The sequence below is a fragment of the Saccoglossus kowalevskii genome, chromosome 1 (genome assembly GCF_978046115.1).
Source record: "Saccoglossus kowalevskii chromosome 1, keSacKowa6.1, whole genome shotgun sequence".
Lineage (NCBI taxonomy): Eukaryota > Metazoa > Hemichordata > Enteropneusta > Harrimaniidae > Saccoglossus > Saccoglossus kowalevskii.
Window position 1 is genome coordinate 32553397 of NC_140641.1, and position 19756 is coordinate 32573152.

The following is a 19756-nucleotide window of genomic DNA, read 5'->3' on the forward strand; positions in this document are numbered from 1 at the left end:
ACAAGTTAGTGTCATTGCACTATTATCAGCTAGTGATATTATCACATTGAACCCTGATTGGAAGTATGTTTTAGAGGCTCCCCCAATCAGATCAAAGCATCTTACCAAGGTCTAATTTGTGACCTCTGGGTTGAATCGAGCATAGACTCATGTAGGCAAATGTTTACATCAAGCTTGCAAGACCATGTATGTGATTCAGACGATGGAACTAAACCAGTTAAAGCATAACCAAGAAATGTCTCCAAACACTCACACCCACAATAGTAAGTTCTTCCTATAGACAGACAAATTACATGTGCAAACTAAACTGGTGATAAATTCTTCTCAACACATCAATAATTTGTACACATACACAAATATATACATGTACATATCCAAAATGATAGCCAAAACTAATCATAAAATAATGACAGATTAAATTAATAAAACAGTATTGATTTTACCTGGGAGAATTACATGTACATTTCATTTTATTAAAAGTAGTTACTGTAAAAGGAACAGCAAAAACAGTTTATTTGTTCAACAGAATAGCATTGTGATATTTAGAATATTGACCAGATGACAACAAATATTTTAATGATGGTACTCAACACTGGGCTTCAATTTAATTTTTCAATCTCACTTATGTAATGTAAGTTGCCCATATATTAATCAGTCTGTGAAGGCAAGTGAGTTACTACTCGGTTGTTCAAATGCAAATTTTTCTTGTCCTGAGCTATAGGACTACCCTTATCTTCAAGCCCTGTAGCACTTTATAGAGATGATTATAATATAAAGACCATATCGCAATTCTGAATCAAAGTGAATTGTGGGATAGTTTTAACTGAATCAAACTATGATCGAACCCAATCACAAGGTGTGCCAACTTGTGCAACCTGACATAACAATCCCACAATGCACTATAATTTGGAATTGCGTCTATGACAAATCTTTTATTTTCAGGTGTACCTCTCATCTAATGCACAGTTGCTATGACAACAACTATGGATGAGTTTAATACTCAATATCAGGTAAGGAATCAGTTGGAATGGCAGCATGCCCATTTGACATATCAATTGCCTACAGATGTAACATGTAACAGATGGGGAAAACCATTCCAAAATATCAAACATTCATGACAAACTACCATATGAATAACATAGCCACTGTAACAATGAAAACAAAGTGAATTCAAAAATATGGCGAAGACATCAAATTATACTCTTACACTGAAAAAGGATCCAAATATGGTTATTACAGACACCACGTGGCATTGCGTTTCCAATGCAGCGTATCGCCTCAACTCGGTATAGTACAGTACGCGTTTATTATAAAAACAAATCTGGACAGGTGTACTAAATTTTTTATACAAAGGAGGGGAGTTGTTTCAGAGTTGAATGTCCCACGTCCCTACCAAAGAATGTTGGATTAGAATACAGTATACACCAAATCAACATAGGTTTGCGTGTACATTAAGTTTGTCAAAGTGGATCTTTCACCTGTGATCCTGGTACGCTTTCTCAACTTAAATAACACCAGTGAAGTATTGTTTCACATTGAATGGTTCTTATACTGACTGGAGTTGGTCAATTCATCATCAATCTTGAATGCATTTCTCTTGCTGTAATAACACAGAGAGCCCCCTTCCCATACAGGCTTGACAGATTATTATAGTTCCCGGGCTTCCTATCAAGCAATTTTTTAGTAGAATTTCTGTGTTTAGGGCTCTGTGATTGCATGCGGTTTGAAGCGTTGGCTGACCGAGGCAAAGACTCCACTCTGAATTTGGCCACATATTTAATAACACCTAGTGTCCTTGATGTTTTCAACAGCGAGAGAACAAGAATCATCACTCAACGGTCTTTATTTTTGGTACCGTATTCTCTACTAGCTTTATTGAAATACAGACTTCTGGTGATGCCTTTTCTGAATGTAAATAGAGTATCAGTACATTTTCTAAATAACGAACTAGAGTTTTGTAAATTTTGCGTAAAAATTGAGTATACTACTGATTGGTTCTTTACTCGGCTTGTCCAACATATCTGTATGTACATGTACATGTAGCTGGGTTCTAAAATCAATAATTGAGTGACGCTGGATGTATGTACTTAGCGATATTGCGTCCATGTGTCAAATACAAACAAATGTTGTCAATAATTTGTTATATATACGAGCATGAAAAATTATTTTTTACAAACAGAATGATTGCCAGACAATAAATTTGTCACTCTGAATACGAAAAACACAAGCCATGCATGCCACAGTTCCTGTTAGTTATCTAATTTAAGATATATAGTTTTGTTTATAGTAATACCGGGTATAGCTGAAATATAAACATGTCAGGAATATGATTACGATGATTGTTTAACATTAAAATGATTGACATTTGTATCTGATCATCAAACGAGTACTTGTCCATATTGAGAGATATTGCTCTGGAACAGCATTAATTAAAACAAAATCAGCCATTTTGAATACCGGGTACATGTATATATCTATAACATGATGTACAATGAATATTTAAAATTTGAACATAATCAGTCAAAGCACTAGAACCAAATTCATTAAAACAAAATGACTGCCAGTCGGCCATTTTGAATCCAATATGAAAAATAAAATGATGTGCATCAGGAACACGTAATATCTAATGTATGTACCAAGTTTGAACAAAAGCCATCCATAAATGCCAGAAATGCTTGATATTTGATGATTTTTTAGCACAAAATGGCCACCATTCGGTCATTTTTAAAAAGATTGTCAAACCAATATCTATGACATGATGTATAATGAATATTTGAAATTTGAACATAATCAGTCAAAGCACGTCAGAGATATGGCACTAGAACCACATTCATTAAAACAAAATGGCCACCAATCGGCCATTTTGAATCTTATTTGAAAAACAAAATGATGTGCATCAAGGTCCTATAATGTCAAATGTACATACTGTATATACCAAGTTTTAACAAAATCCATCTGTAAACAGCAAAGAAATGCTTGATTTTGATGATTTTTCAATACAAAAATGGCTGCCATTCGGCCATCTTGAATCAGATCAGGAAACAAATTGATGTGCATATGTACAATTTTATGTATGATGTATAGGCAAAGTTTGAATGTAATTGGTCCAGGCATGTCTAAGATACAGGTCCGGACAGACACACGCACACACAGACGCACAGAGGTCAATCCACAAGTTTTGGTTTTCAGACTGCATCGAACGGCGATTAAAAATGTGTCTAAAGCATATATTGTTTACTACCATTGTGTAACCTCATGTCAAATGTACAAAACTTCAATCAATACTTGTCAGAGAAATCATGAAAAAGAAAAAAAAAAGAGGAATTTGTAAAAACAAAATGACCAAGCAATAAAGAACAATTCTAGATGGTTAAGCATTCAAAAGACGTACAATTATGCCATCATAAACTTTTACTGTCAATTCTTAACAAAATATCTATATATTGAATAAATTATGTAAAGAATAATAATACTCTGTGTGTAAGGCCATACAATACCAAAATGTCAAAAATGTTCATTGTTAGGTGGACAAAAATATAGTAAAGAGTTGAAAATTTAAATGTAGACCAAAATTGTAATATTGCTTTGATTTAAAGCCACAAACTAAGCAATGTCTGGCATATACTGAGGCAACAGGTGTTGTAGTATAATCTACAGCAATCCCAAAATGACTACAAAAAAGCAAAAGGAATGTTATCACAGGCAAAGCCCATTAATCATACACAGGAAGTATTAATATTATTTCCATGTGGCATCATCCAATCACTGTATCACACCTGTAGAGCTCCCTAGCCTCCCATTTAAAGCACTGATGAAGTTCATTTAGCATGTTTCCCAGAGTATTTTCACAAATCTATGAACTAAGATATACAAGCCTCCGGGCTGCAGTATGTTTCACAAAGAATAGAGCAGATTATTATAACCTAAAAGAGGTTTTGGTGCAAGAATACATTGAACAAGAAAAAAAGATTGTGAATCAGTGATTTACTGTTTGGATAAATAGAAAGTAGACTCCCTATAGGAAACCCAATGTAATTAGTTTTGTGTATGTTTTATTTAACCAATGACTTCAACAGTGTGCCGACTTTGAATCCAATCTTAAATACACTAACGGATGTTATTTCATGGATAATTTTTTTTTGCTCTCTTAAAAAGGAAAAACAAATTATGTGAAATATGAGTACTGGTGTCTGAGAAGAGTGGATAAAAAAAATGTAAGATTCAAAAAAAATTGCAATGTTTCATCATCCATTGTTAGTATTCTAGAATACAATGATGTTATTATTTAGAGCTTTTAGTAGTTAGAGCAATGAATGAAATTAATAATACAGTGAATAAAGAAGCCTTTTTATAGTATAAAACTGGTCTTGTGATTGCATAATTTTCTCAACAATATTTGTATGGATACTCACAATAGTCAATAGGCACACACTGACACACTGGTAATGGAAACTAACCCTCCATCAACTCCACGTTTTAAGGTAAACCACAGTCACAGGATGGTTCACTATGCCTTGTTATGTAGTAGATTGGCAAATGATGGAAATACGGATAATTTAATCATGCTATTAAATATAGACAAATTCATAATAATATACACAACAAGTAGCCTCAATTAATGACACCATTACGAAATGAACAAATCTGAGAAAGGTCCACCTGTAGTACTTATATATATATAATATCAAAGCAATTGGACTTTTAGTTTTCAACAAGATGTCGAATAAGTAACTTTTTACAAAAAATGACAAAAATATTTATCAAAATTAGAGAATTAAAGATATCATCATGAAATAAACAAATCTTAGAGAGGTCTGCCCAAGTATCAAAGCAATAAGAATCGGGGATTTTTTTAAAGAAGGGAACAGAAGCGCAGCAGATCCTCTGGCAACCATAAAATTCTGATTAACCAGTGATCACATGTGGCCACAGTCTTCAACTGTGACCTGTCTGATAGTAATTTTGGCCCTAAAGAAGCCATTTTAACTTAGGGAGAACCCTATCTCCCCCACTTGGTGGCGCCTCTGAATTGCAGTGCTCCCCCTTGCAGTTTTTTTCTAGAAAAACCCCTGAGAATTGTAGTTTTCAAGAAGTTAAAAAAGTAAAAAGTTGACACAGACAATCACTCATATGATAATCTCCCCTCGAAAAGACAGCGAAGCTAAACATTGGCAACCTGAAATTGTCCCTAATACTAGTAGGTAGATAGTTTTGAAATTCTGTACCTAATTAGAGAGTGATAATAGTTTTTGCAGCTGGTCTAACAGTTACAGGTATATAAGCACTATGTATGCAATAATTACAGAAGATGATATTGAAAACTTTTATTTGTGTGTATAAACTCCTCAATTTAAGCACAATAAATAAACAGCAGATGTATTCAGTCTGCATTGTCAAATGTTATATTAGATGATAACACTTTTTGTTTAAATAGGTAGAATTCTTCCTGCAACTGCCACCTTACACAGGCATGTAAAGAAACCACAAAATGTCAGATATGACATCTGAAGCCAGAATTACTTGCATTTAGTACAAGATATTATGAAATACCAATTAAGATTCCTTTATGAGAGAGTATTTGATAATTAGTCACAGAGTGCTTCACAACAATTCATGACACACAGTACGAGTAGTGATATTCCAGTAACATACAGAAGTAATGTAGACTGTGGTCAAGGTCATGTAAAGGTCAAACTGTAGTTACCACATACGCAAGTCAGATTTAGACTTTATTAACATTATAGCATTCTTCTTTTTGGCAACTAATCTGATTTATATTTATGATCGCTTCTCAATTTGCATTTCTAGATTTTTTTGTTCATGTTGTAGACAAAAGTTTAAATTGATTTTAAGTACTGCAGAAAATTAGTTGACTTAGAAGACAGGAATTAATATTTTCCAATAGCAAGTAAATAAATCAAATAAATCCAATTAATAAGTGCAAATAAAAGAAAAGAAGTGAGGTCACTGAAGGGCCTAATTTTAGTATAGGTATGGATACTTTGATGTGTGCATGTGAGAAAGTGGTAGATTATAGACAAGCAGACAGACAGACTGACTGGCATACCAGACACGTCAGCTGGAGGTCACCATGATCCCATGCATTGTACTGATAAATGTCAACTTGCTATGTAATTTGTGTACTTTCATTAATTTGCGATCTTGAAATTAAATTAACAGTAAAAATGTGCATTCCCTTCAGAGATATATGAAATAATATATGTGGGTATATAGGCCAAAATAGGAATAATCAATGAAAGTACCACTTATTATGAAAAGCAAAAATGTCAACAGAGGCAATATAAGATGGGAATAAATCAACTCAAATGGTCAACTGTAAAGTGGAAGGAAAATAAAACAGTCTGCTGCTTCCCCTCTTCAACTGCCTATATAGTACCATAACACTTTTACAGACATTTGTTAAAGGTGCTACAATGGATATTGGCTAACAAGTTTATATATATTACATTGCACTTTATATATTCTATATTTACTTTGTATGAATACCAAGTTAAATATGTCACTAAATGTCATCACCACTCTCATTTTGGAACATAATGGCAGTCAGTGTACCTTACTACTTGTATAAATTAATTAGAGGACATAATATTACCGGTACACCAGAACTTTGGTTGTGTGTAGCTATTCATGATCAGGGCTCTGCATTCATGAAATGAATGCAGCTATAAATTGATTGGTTGAATTATAGATTTTTTGAGTGTCAAGTTTGAATGGAATAAACAGATGGCTTGCAGGATAGGATGCAGAATGAGATGGAGTTAACAGAAGAGATGGCTTCAGAGGAGTAATTGGTTGCTGGAAACAGGGTAATCTCAACTAAAAGCTTAAATTTTTTACTATTTTTCAAGTTTTCACATTCTTAGAAAATTATACAATCACAGTTTTCCTTTCCATATTGTTCACTGTACATACATTTTGCCTCATGGGAAACAAACTAAATGCATGGTTTTTTGGTCTGTATCAGTGGCTTAACCTGCCACTGATATCAGTGGGCTTAACCTGCATTCTGTTCATACATTGCATATTTAACTCAGTGTTCACACCTGTTCACACCCTTTACGGGAAAAAGTAATAATCCGATGGTACATGGATGGAGAACGATAAAAACACAGACACGCACTCATGTCTCTGTTAGTTCTATTTACACTTCTGCATTTGAGACAGATTCAACATTGTCCACCATTGTGTTCATTATCACTTTTTGGTTGAATGGATTCAGAATTTGAGTTTAAAATGGAATTAATTTGATCTGCGCAAATGAAAGAGCCTCTTGTCACATGCAATTGTCGACAAAATGGCAAAAATTCATCAAACATCTATTAAAGTCAAAATGCTCTGGTTTCTAGAGTAATAATGAACCAATACATTAGAGAGCATTGCACCACTAGACATTTTTTCAACCCCAAAGTTCTTGTTCACATGTGTCTCACTTCAGGGTTAAACACAGGATTTGGGGTCGAAACCAGCCCTTTTACTCTGTTAAACTAACCTGGGTTGAAACCAGCCCTTTTACTCTGAGTTAAACTAACCTGGGTTGAAACCAGCCCTTTTACTCTGAGTTAAACTAACCTGGGTTGAAACCAGCCCTTTCACTCTGTTAAACTAACCTGGGTTGAAACCAGCCCTTTTACTCTGAGTTAAACTAACCTGGGTTGAAACCAGCCCTTTCACTCTGTTAAACTAACCTGGGTTGAAACCAGCCCTTTTACTCTGAGTTAAACTAACCTGGGTTGAAACCAGCCCTTTTACTCTGTTAAACTAACCTGGGTCAAGACCAGGTTAATCTGTTCACCCATGTTTTTCAGTGGGTTGCAAAACTTTTCTTACTCTTAATGATGCACAAAATACATGTATACCATCTATTCAAATCAAAATGGTCTAAAAAAATAGGGTCTGATCAACGGTTATGTGGGCCTTGATTTTAAATTACGACCGCTAAAGATGACAGACCAGTCTGTGAAATTTAGTCCATTAAATTTGACAGATTATATGTCTTGAACTAGTAAGTAAGTAAGTAATGCCTTTATTGAAATCATATCCTGTTCAGGATCTGGATTTTTAAAATACAATAAAGTTTCAAATACATATAGAATGGCAAGACGAAAAATACAAATGAAGACAAAGTGAAAACATAATAAAATCAAATAAAAACGAAGAACAAGAAATGGTAAGAAAAAAACAAAACAGAAAAGGTATTTTAATAAGTTATATTAATTATAAAGCAGCTGGTATTTTTTGTTTATGAGTGTCATTTCTTAAATTGAAGCACTCAAAGATATATTTTGCCAAATGAATTAGTGATTGTTTATCTTTTGTTTTTAGAATGTCTACAGTGTTTTCAATATCAGATTTGTCAATTGTTGTAATGACCTTTGTGGTATGGAGGAACTTGTTTCTTAAATCAGCGTAAAGAGAACATTTTAATAGAAAATGGCTTTCATCTTCTATGATCAACATAACAACCTGAGACCAACTTACAAAAGAGTATTATCTTGTAAGGGTAACGACAGAAAGAACGAACAGCAAGAAGAAGGCAATCCTGTAAAAAACTACACTTTATAGCATAGTTCACACAAACTTAATCTCCTGTGCAAATATTACCACAAAGAGCCCTTGATTGTAGTGCCCTATATACCAGCTTTCTGAGAACACATATATTGTTACAGTTACATGCTTGGTAACTGGCAGGGAATATCGTAATCACAATTACACTATTTCCTTTGTTTCCTTTCTCGCTAACTAAATATATATTTATGTATCAAGATCAATTTTATAGTGATTCAAGAGCTGTATAATTTCCAAATGGTCTCATAAGGCATTTCACAAACATTCTTGAGATAGGGACACAGATACTATGCTAGAGAGGTCAAGCAGTCAAATTAACCTATCAATATTTACTTTTATACTTGTTAAGATGTACAGTACTAATGTATACTTATTTGTTTGACAATCAAGAAAGTACACCTTCATACTTACTAAAGCCAGCAGTGTACTGTATCACTATATTATATAATTATTCTATGCATTTCATGGACATTAAGTGCTGTAGTAAGTGAAAATAATTCACATAAATGATCTGAATCAGAATTTTCTGACTGAATGTTGACCCTAAAATCATCAGTTCCCCTCCCCCCCTCAGAAATCATGTGAAATATAGAAATTGATGCAAAAAATCCATGCGACGTCCTAAATTTTGCTATGCAGATTATCATGAAACATGGAAACATACACTATGTGTAGAAAAATAACTCCTGTATGAAGTGGGTCAATTTGAGAAATAAAGCACTGCAGTCTTTCTTTCTTTCTGTGTAGGAGGCCAGGTCAAATAATAAATTACATAAATATCACAGCATGGGAAGAGTCACGAAGATCAACTCACCAAGGATTAATATATTTTGGAAAAAACTATTTATGTCTAAACGGGGCATATTCTGTACACAATTGCGATGTTGGACTGGTTGATACAAATATGTCTAGAGGTGCACAAACATCTAGTAACTGTATCTACCTACATGTACCGGTATGTCTGGAAATAAATTTCATTCAGATGGTTATCTAGAATGTATGGATGATTGTTGTATTATAGAACACAACATATGAATACAAGGTTATTAAGAGGATAACAAATAATGCATGCAAACAGTCCAGACTACAAATGTATCTTGTAGGGGTTACTGCGACCTTGTTCTGTCCAATGCATACTTATTTTTCAATTATTTTATTAACTTACACTTTACAAGGTTCATGAATTAAGTACTGAAATTTAACTTTTGGGTGAGCGCAAAGTGAGGCGCGACATTGCACTTTTTTAAGTTATCCGATATCATTGTCTAAAAATAAAGTTAGACAGGTCTGTCTGGGCAACTATTGGGACAGTTCGTTTTTCTCTGATATTATCGTCTAATAATGTCTAAGTTAGACATCACTGACAACATTTCATTAGATTTTATAAGACGATAATTATCCGATAATATCAGAGAAAAACGATCTTCCCCAATAGTTGCCCAGACATGGGTGTTTGACTTAGACTTTATTAGACGATAATATTGGTGAATCAAAGAAAGCTTAGAAAGAACTCCCGTGTGCTGAGAGTATTGAGGACACATTATCAATTAATTCAAAATTACTAGTACATGAGATATTGATGGAAAAGCTGAAAACTAATTATGTAAATCAGGTAACTAATATGAACAGAACAGAACAAAAAAATTATGAATTATTATGCTAATTAGAGAATTAATATGAACAAATTTTAACCCAAAATTAATCAGGCCTGTCTATTGTCCTCGAGCATTTATGTACCAAATTTTATTCAAATGTGATGATCAGTAATTGAGATATCAGTGTTAATTAATTATGTTAATTAGGTGATTAATAAGCATGAATATTTACCAAAAACTAATTGGGTTTCTGCATAGTTCTCTTTAAAAGTTTCATTAAAATCCAATTTGTGGTTCTTTATATATCAGTGGAACATTATGCAAATTAGGTAATTAATATCCAATTAAAACTAATCAGGTGTCTGCATAATCCTACAAGATCTATGTAGCAAGTCTCATTGAAATATGATGATTACTACTTGATATATCAAAAGCTGAAAATTAATTAATTATGCAAATTAGCTAATTAATATATACTGATATTACCCTAAAAACTATCAGGTCTGTGCAGTGTCCTATGACATCTATGTACCAAATTTCATTGAAATGTGAAGATTACTACTTGAAATATCAAAAGCTGAAAATTAATTAATTATGCTAATTAGGTAATTAATATGTACTCGCATTACCCAAAAAACTATCAGATCTGTGCAGTGTCCTACGACATCTATGTACCAAGTGTCATTGAAATGTGATGATTACTACTTGAAATATCAAAAGCTGAAAATTAATTAATTATGCAAATTAGCTAATTAATATATACTGATATTACCCTAAAAACTATCAGGTTTGTGCAGTGTCCTATGACATCCATGTACCAAGTTTTATTGAAATATGATGATTAGTACTTGAGATATCAGTGGAAAAGCCGAAAATTGATAATCATTATGCAAATTAGGTAATTAATATTGCAGATTTTTACCCAAAACTAATCAAATCTGCGCATTAGTTTGGAGCATATGTGTGCCACGTTTCATCAAAATCCAATGAGTGGTTCTTTAGAAATCAGTGGAACAGCTAAAAATCAGCTAATTATCATGCAAATTAAGGAAATTAATATGCATGGATTTTTACCAAAACCTAATCAATCTGCGCATTGGCCCAGAGCATCTATGCACCAAGTTTCATAAAAAACTGATGTATGGTTCTTGAGATATCAGTGGAACAGATGGATACACACACACACACACACACACACACACACACACACACACACACACACACACACACACACACACACACACTAACTGTAAAGACTCCCTGTTTGTGCTTCGCACACGGGAGTCAAAAATCAACTTATTCAATAGCCGCCCAGACATCGGTTTCATCGTCTAATAATGTCTAACAATTTCTTCGTTCGACATCTCTCTATGGTAACTATTGGGCAGTTCGTTTTTCTTTGATATTATCGATTATATTGATATTGTCATCTAATAATATCTAAATTTGGTCAAGATAGTTAATGGCAGACATGTGCCAGGAAGTTGACATACCATTCCCCATAATGAAGAAGTACATAGAAGCATATCACTTGTCAAACTCACAATATATGAGGTATATACTTATGATGCCCAAGCAACCTTAATGATCATCACAGTAATCAACATAATCTTGAAAACTGTTACTAGAATAACAAATTCCACAAAGCTAATGACATTTTTTTAAATAAAATTTAAATTTGAAAATTAAATTTTAACCATATGCCGTAATGCATTCGCGAAATGCAAGGCATTTTAATCATAGGTCATAATGCCCAAAAGACGGTTATAGGCCACTACACCATCACTCTCCACTGTAGAGAAATTTTCCTGTAGCTTAATTATCATTATAACAGGTAGAAAGACTCCATAAAATTGCAAACCAATCGTAAGTCAATTTGATGTTGTTGCATGTAACAGTTTTTCATTAGCCTTTAAATAACTTTCACCGACATTATGCATCCTTTTTAACCAGAATACAAATCAGCTCCTTTGATCAGGAGGATATGCAATATTTACTTATAGTTTTGCTGAGAAAAATGTTCGGAAAACTTTTGACAGATCTTCGTCATACATCGCAGACTGACCTCGACATGCACTGTCTTTAAGGTAGAAATAAAATTGATGGTGATATAATTATCCCTAACATAAAATTTTCCTGTATAAATATCCACTAGTAGACTCAATTTCCACCACCCCTCCAACTCCACCCGACCACTGGTCAAAAACATTGATAGGTGCATTACTATACTTTTGCTGAGTCTACCACTTTTTGATATGATTGACTTTGCTTTATTAAGACAAACAATCTAAAATAAATCATTGACGTAAGTCAATGAAAAATGATCAGAATTAGAGACATCATAATAATTAAGATTTCAACTTATATCAACCTGACCCTTTGACCCCAACATCTACACCCTACTTTTTTGTGAACTGAATAGCGATATGTCAATTTATTACAGCTGTTCTGATTGGTCATGTGGGTTATTGACACTTCCAATCAGATCTAATGTAGTTCTAATTATATGTAGATCAAGAATGGCTTCTTGAGGAAGCCAACAGTAGAAAACCATGCAAATCATATCATGTCTCAGATGTTAACAATAGCATTAGTTACCCGAGTGTTAAACATCCATATTCTGTAACTGTTGTCATATTTAATTTCAACTCTTGTCTGAAAACCTTGGACTAGTGATGACAGCAATAGCTGATTAGATCAAAACTCATGCATCAAGAACAAGTGTGATAGGTATAACATGGTCAAATGAAGGTACTACGAGTAAAAGAAAAAGAAGTGTATTTTATGAGCAGCTTTTTTGTTTCAGGACTGCACATACCTGTGTCACTGTCAATGATTTAAGTGAGCATTAGTGAAGTCAACATCAATCCATGCTGAATGATATTAAAAGACCACTGTACACCACCCTCTATGACTGTTGTGTTGTAGAGGGTGGTCTGTGGCAGGTATGCAACGTGACAGACATAATGGTTTTTCTGTTGCATTGTGGCTTCTAGCATGTTCGGTTTTATCATGTTGCATTAAAGTTTTTTTTTTTGATGGTATGCACTGCTAGTCATGTTAGGTATTGAGAGTGAACCAATCAGAGCGTTGGATTTGAAACCGAAAGACAACAAATAAATCATGAGTTATATCATACCATTGTGCCTGGTAGTGTGTGATACTATCGGTCTGCACTCCTTGTCCTACATTCATGGCAATCACATGATTTTGCCAAGACTGCAACAGATGTGTTTGAGGGTTGAGTGCAGTAGCTTAAAACCACTCTAGCTCAAAAAATGAAATACTTGCAAGACAAATATTATTTCTAAAATTATGTGAGAATGCAAGCAGTTGATCTTAAACCCTTTATAAGAAAGTTTTGATATAACTCACCCAGTGAATTTAAAACCGTATAATGGGTGTATAATACATGTTGGTTGCTTAGAAATAACAAAAGTTTAAATGAACATCAAAGCGAACATTGATATGATAAATACAAGAACTGTAGATATAAATGATACGATACCTGTAAACCTTTAATGCTACATCTTTTGAGAGCCAAAATAAACGTTTGTCACTGATCAAAATTTTTTAACCCACACAATTTTTTCATACTTTTTTCTAAAATTTTGATTAGGAATTGTAGCCAATGGGAAATTGTGTTCATCTGTACCAAGATTATCAAAAAAACAAAACAAATATAGAATACCGTTAATACCGGTACATAAAAACAGTCAAAATGGAGCAAGAAAAATTATTACACTCGAAAAGTTAAAAAGAATGCAAGCATTTTGGGCGCTTATAGAAGTACCGTAAAATCTGTATTAGAAGCCGCAACGCTAATAGAAGTCGCACCCATGTTTTTTGAACAATTGAGAACCAAAAATTCATCATTTCTTATATGTGTCGATGCTCTAATAGAAGCCGTATCCCCTCTGTTGCATTGTACCATTTTAATTGAAGCCACGGCTTCTAATACAGATTTCACAGTAATAAGTATAGTTGACTTTCGATAACATTAGCGGTATTACAGTAATCTTTGTAAAATTCACTTGTTGACAATTGGTTTTTGCAAACATTATTTATTTTTCAAATCCCAATTAGTAAATATCGATACAGTATTTGTTTTATTGGAAGTAGATGTATTTACACATTATTATGTTGAGAATGTGACAAAGCATGTCCAGTTTATGTAACTACAAAGTAATACATTGATGTCTAAAGCAATCAACTTCATTTTCAGTCTTGCTATTTCATTACTGATTTTCACAAAATCCTTTGGTAGTTTATTAGATGGCCTTAAGACAGTCATACATGTTTTGCTCTCTAGGGTGAATGCTCTTGGTGCATTGGCAGTCAGATTCTTCCAAGTGCAGTGTTATGGACCATGCATTAACCCGACAAACAATAAGTTGTTGTGAGACATTGTATTATCGGTATGACCAGGTTAACTTGATAATAATGATTAATGAGTGTCATCTTGAAGCAGAAGATTATTGTAGTGGATTACTTTAAGCAAGTCACTCAGCAAGATCGATATATGAAATCATTTGCAACTGCAGTATCAAACAAAACTAGGCTAAGAAAAACAGAAGTAATCAACAGAAGGAAATCATTTCATTCAAATTGAATCGTGTTTGAGCATAGTACATATAAATGTACGTATTTGTCATCCAAGTTGACACATAAACAAGTACTGTATCTGATACGAGTGACACCCCACCCAATTCAAAGGTTATTTGGTTATTGTGGCACTACTAATTGTTTTTATAGCATGATAATGCTAGAGTAATTTGAAGGATTTTTTTCAGCTGGAGATACATTTTAACAATTTTAGGAATGAGATGTTAATTAAGTGTAACGAACCTTGATGATTACTTTTCTACTAGGTTTGTACAGTGCTAATTTGGAGTGTTGTATGAGTTAATTTCAAGACATAATTATGAATTTTTAGGTGATCACATGTAATGATGATGATGAGGTGTATATTCCAGGAAGTTAAAAAGAGGTGCCAGTACAGACTTTAAGTTGTTTGTGTGGCATAGACAATACAGCATGCTACTGTCGGACCACGTTGCAAAACTTCATGTCAAAATAATCTGAATATGCAGGAATAATATTTTCTGATGTACCATATTTGTGCAATACACATACATTTCTGAAGCTCTGTGTACAACTCCCACAGATACAGCACTGCGAAAACAGTGACAGAGCAATGAGAATTAGTGTGGGCAGCTGCAGATGATAATTTGGTTTTTCATTGAATTCATACTATTAGATTAGCCCATATTGGTAGAAATTTATTCACTATAGTTTATCACTAGCTTGTCAATAGAATCAACCACTCTTTTCAGAAATATATTTCAACTTTTGGACATTGGTTGTTTTATCCAAAGCATAGTTTTATGTCAATATTTGGATGAATAAACTGCACTAAATTGTGTTTCTTAAGACAAGATTAGTAGTGTAAGTGCTGACAAGTACATGTAGTACATTTTTCCCACAGAGACCATACTCCAGTTTGGAATTACGTGACAGAGCTGTGTGACCATCTTTCTATATGGCATTATGGAAATTGAATATGTTATCCTTGTGTCAACCAGGCTCGGCCGAACACAAGCACCTGCAGAACAAAAATCAAGGTTCCCCCAAAAGTCACATTCGTTAGCCAATGAAGTCTGAAGTTAGATTTCTTCTATACTAGAGCATAAAAACTAGAACAAATACGGTATTTGTTCTTTCCACCAAAAGTATTTGTACATTTTATTTTGTTGCCTCTTTAATTCCAAATAATTGTTTTTAAATACAAAAAATACTTTGCATGTGCACTTTACGAATGGTAAGAAAAGTTAAACCACCTTTGTTTTGTCACAAATCCAGACGATTGTCTTTTTGCTTTAGGAGTCATGTAGTTAAACTTTTTTAATTGCTAAAGTACAGTTTATGTGAAATAAAAAATTAATACACTATATCAGCTACTACAGTTTAACACTTTATAAATTAATTCATTATTTGCTTGCACACATTGATTCCCTCAAGTTGACAGAAGGGACAAACTTCAGCAACATTTAGCATCATTGTGTCTTGGGACAGTCAGTCATGATAAAGTGGAGTAGAGATGTCATGGATTGAAATGTCATGGTTGTCTAATTTAAGGCTACCTTACAATGACCCTTGCTGATATCATTCCTTGCTATCTCATTGTTGTATTAATGGACTAACTACTAAGGAAAATGTGTACAAGAAACTCAACAATGACTTTTTCCAATGTTCACTGGGTCAGAACATACAAACAAGGTTTGTGTTAGGATATACAACAAAAAACATCCATCAAATTACCATATAAAAATACAGAGAATTAGAAAGAGACATTTCCTGCCTTTGCTGAATATATGCATGATACTGATACACTCATTGTTATGCAAATCATAGAGATGGATCTTCCTCGCATAATGAGGGCATTTCATCCCTCTATCAACACTATAGGGTGACAAATTCATGGTCAAATCCATGTAACTACCAGCATGTACTACCGGTATATTAGTAAAGCTTTGTTGATAAATCAAGGTATGACATCAGTGACTAAAAGCACTGTCCTCTGAAAAAGTCAATTACTGTTTTGAATAAATAAATAAAAATGAGCGTACAGCTGATAGACATGATGATAAATTACGGCTGCCAAACAAGCAAGCGAAAAAGATTTTTCTCAGTTCCTTTATGATACATGACATTTCAATTAAAAAATCTACTTGCTGACTGTTGCCTCCCAAATGAATTATCTGCATTAGTGTGGACTGTCCCTAAACATACACAAGCCAAGTTAAGAAATCTATCACAGTAGATAAACAAGTAGAGACTGTTGTAACAGAAAAGTCAATAGGCAAAGCAGAAAAATCTTTGATGAAACAGAGGTGCAAAAAATTGTAATTTTTCATGAACAATTATGTACATCAGGTGGTAATGGGTCATTAGAAGTATACCCGACCACATGCAGTTAGCATTGTTCAACTCATTATTATAATTAATTTTAATATTTGTCATAAAAAAATGACAATATTGTTTTATAAAGCTACATTTATTTCAGTAAATGGCTAATGCTGAACTACTACAACAATAACAACATAGCTTACTGGTAATTACTATAATTCATCTTCCTTTCATTTAAATAAAATCCACAAAATTGATCATTATTTCAATTTTTCTGCAGAAACCAATTTAGACTACAGTGTTACACATACAAATAGAAATCTATTTTATACTGAAAGTGACAATTTTCATTATAATGGATTGACGAAAGAAGAATATACTGTATGATTATTAATAGAATGACAAGTTATAACTCAGTACTGAAAAAAATAAACAGTATGACCAAGTTCAGAACAGCAGGTGAAGATATGAAATGAAAAACAAGCAGCATTTCGAAACGGGTATGAATGTCATTATTTAGATTCTCAAAGAATACAGAAATAGGGAGACAAACATAAAACAATGAGGTTCAGTTTACAAATTAGAAAAAACAGAGAACATAAATTTATCAATGCAAATTTTAAAATTGATATGATAAGGTTATTAGAGGGGAAAAAATCATGCTGGCCATGTGTGGGTGTTCTAGTGGGAGGTTGTATAGATAGTAGTTAAAGGTCTCTTCTAATAATCTACACTTTCACCTACATTTCCTATTAGCATCCACAGAGAATAATGGGCAGGCACAGCTCATGTCAATAAGGCTGAAAGGGTTGAGCAGTAATGTCGATAGTGAAAAGATACAGACATGTACAATGATTAATGTAGCAACTGGTAGATAATAATAAGAAGAACACATAAATACACACACATGTGTACTTCTCATGTGTATTTTTAATTGGTTGCTAAGTATTTTAACTGTTGTGTAATTATTTAGAGGAGGGGGATTAGATTTTACAAAATCAGAATTTACGATATAAAATGAGTATAGTTTAGTGTCACTGTTTGATGTCCCTTAGGGTAGGTTGATTGAATGATATACAAGACTGAAATCAATTTTAATATTATGAGGGAAATGGATTTTAGCTGGATGACATTTTAAAATTATAAATACTTTGTTTCTTTAAATGTAAGTGGAACAAGTGATTTCCTGTGTGGACAGGTTTTTCCTGAGTTATAAATATTTTCTTGAAACAATTTTGTGACAGTAGCTTGTGTAAATTGGAAGTAAATGTATGTAATTCATGTTTTTTGGGGGAAAAAATATTCAAAAAGTAAGAACATAATATTACTGAGGCAAATATTACAAAAAAAAATCATTATTACATTCATGTAGTATTTAAAACTGGGTTGTGATATCTACTGAGAAACAAGTAACAGAAAATTAATGTAAACACTGAATCCTATGAGAATATGCATACAATATATATACACAGTTATTGATATTGATCCGATGTTGCATTTATTGGCGATTCTGACATTGGCAGAAGCACTACTTCAATATTTAAAATTATATTACTAGTAAATCATTTTGGAGTAACATATGGCCATCTCAATAGACGAATATTTATCAGGGGTCAATCCATGAAATGAACACGTTTTTACCTTTAAATGGTTCATTGTTTTCGTTCATGGTATACTGTACAGGTCAATGTGAGAAAGGACGGACGAAAATTGCAAGATTGAAGCAGGAAATAACATCAATACGGTAGTGGAAAGTACGTGCATTAATTGAAATTCGCTCATTTAATAAGTAGTCTATCAAGAAAGTGCCGAATTGTTCAGATCGAAGATCCCCTCTCATTCATTTTTCACGCTCACAGCTGACGCTCAATGGATAGTCTGTGCGTGTCAAAGCATCAGACGGGAGGGCGCGACGATCATCGGCGACGTAGGAAAGAGAGAAAAGCGAAGATCTTAAACAGTAAGAAGACTGATAAATGGACATCAGATTATCCATAATTCACCAAAATATTAAAAATCGCAGTTGGTTCTTATATCATATGTTAAGTGACATTCAAAACAAGAGGAAATGCAAGCTAATTAAAATCCTTCTCGTCCATATTGCTCGTAGCAATCTGAATTATAATGTCGGGTCTACCTCCGACAGTGCTGGCTGACACCATTTTTCGGCATACGGAAAAAGAAAATTGCCATAACATTCGATCAGTATCACAGATTTTCACCATTTCTTTGAGTACTTACAAAGATAATGCCAAATCAATGACATTTTAAGAAGAAATGAGCTTACAAACCTTCCAATCTGGAATTCTGAGTCCAATATACTGCTGTTTACACGTCCGGCGCCATTTTGTGCTGCGCATGCCGGGAATGCCAGCCCACGTCGGCGATATCCCCCTAGAAAAACGAACAAAGTGTCACGGAAAGTCCTTCTCGGAAAACATTCTGGCAAATTCCCAACATTTAAACTAGGGTTTATAAGACGAATGACAATACCAATGCTAATAATTGGCTTCATAATAACACATAATATTTTTTTTGTATGATTTCATTTGAAAATTTCACACATTTTGTTCTCATTTACTAGCCTGAGTGTGACGAGATATTCCATATTTTTACGACACGCACTAGGAAACCGAAATTAACGCACTTCTCCCGAGCTTCCAAAA

General features: G+C 33.5%; 1 protein-coding gene across 2 annotated transcripts in view; it reads right to left on the minus strand.

Moving 5' to 3' along the window:
• Window positions 1–19459, minus strand: part of LOC100371466 (fibronectin type-III domain-containing protein 3A-like) — a 72302-nt gene extending 52843 nt beyond the window's left edge. For both annotated transcript variants that reach the window (XM_085500903.1, XM_085500902.1), the window contains exon 1: window positions 19382–19459. The gene's annotated coding sequence lies outside the window, so the exon portion shown is untranslated. The remainder of the gene's footprint in view (window positions 1–19381) is intronic.
• Between the last annotated feature and the right edge of the window lie 297 nt (window positions 19460–19756).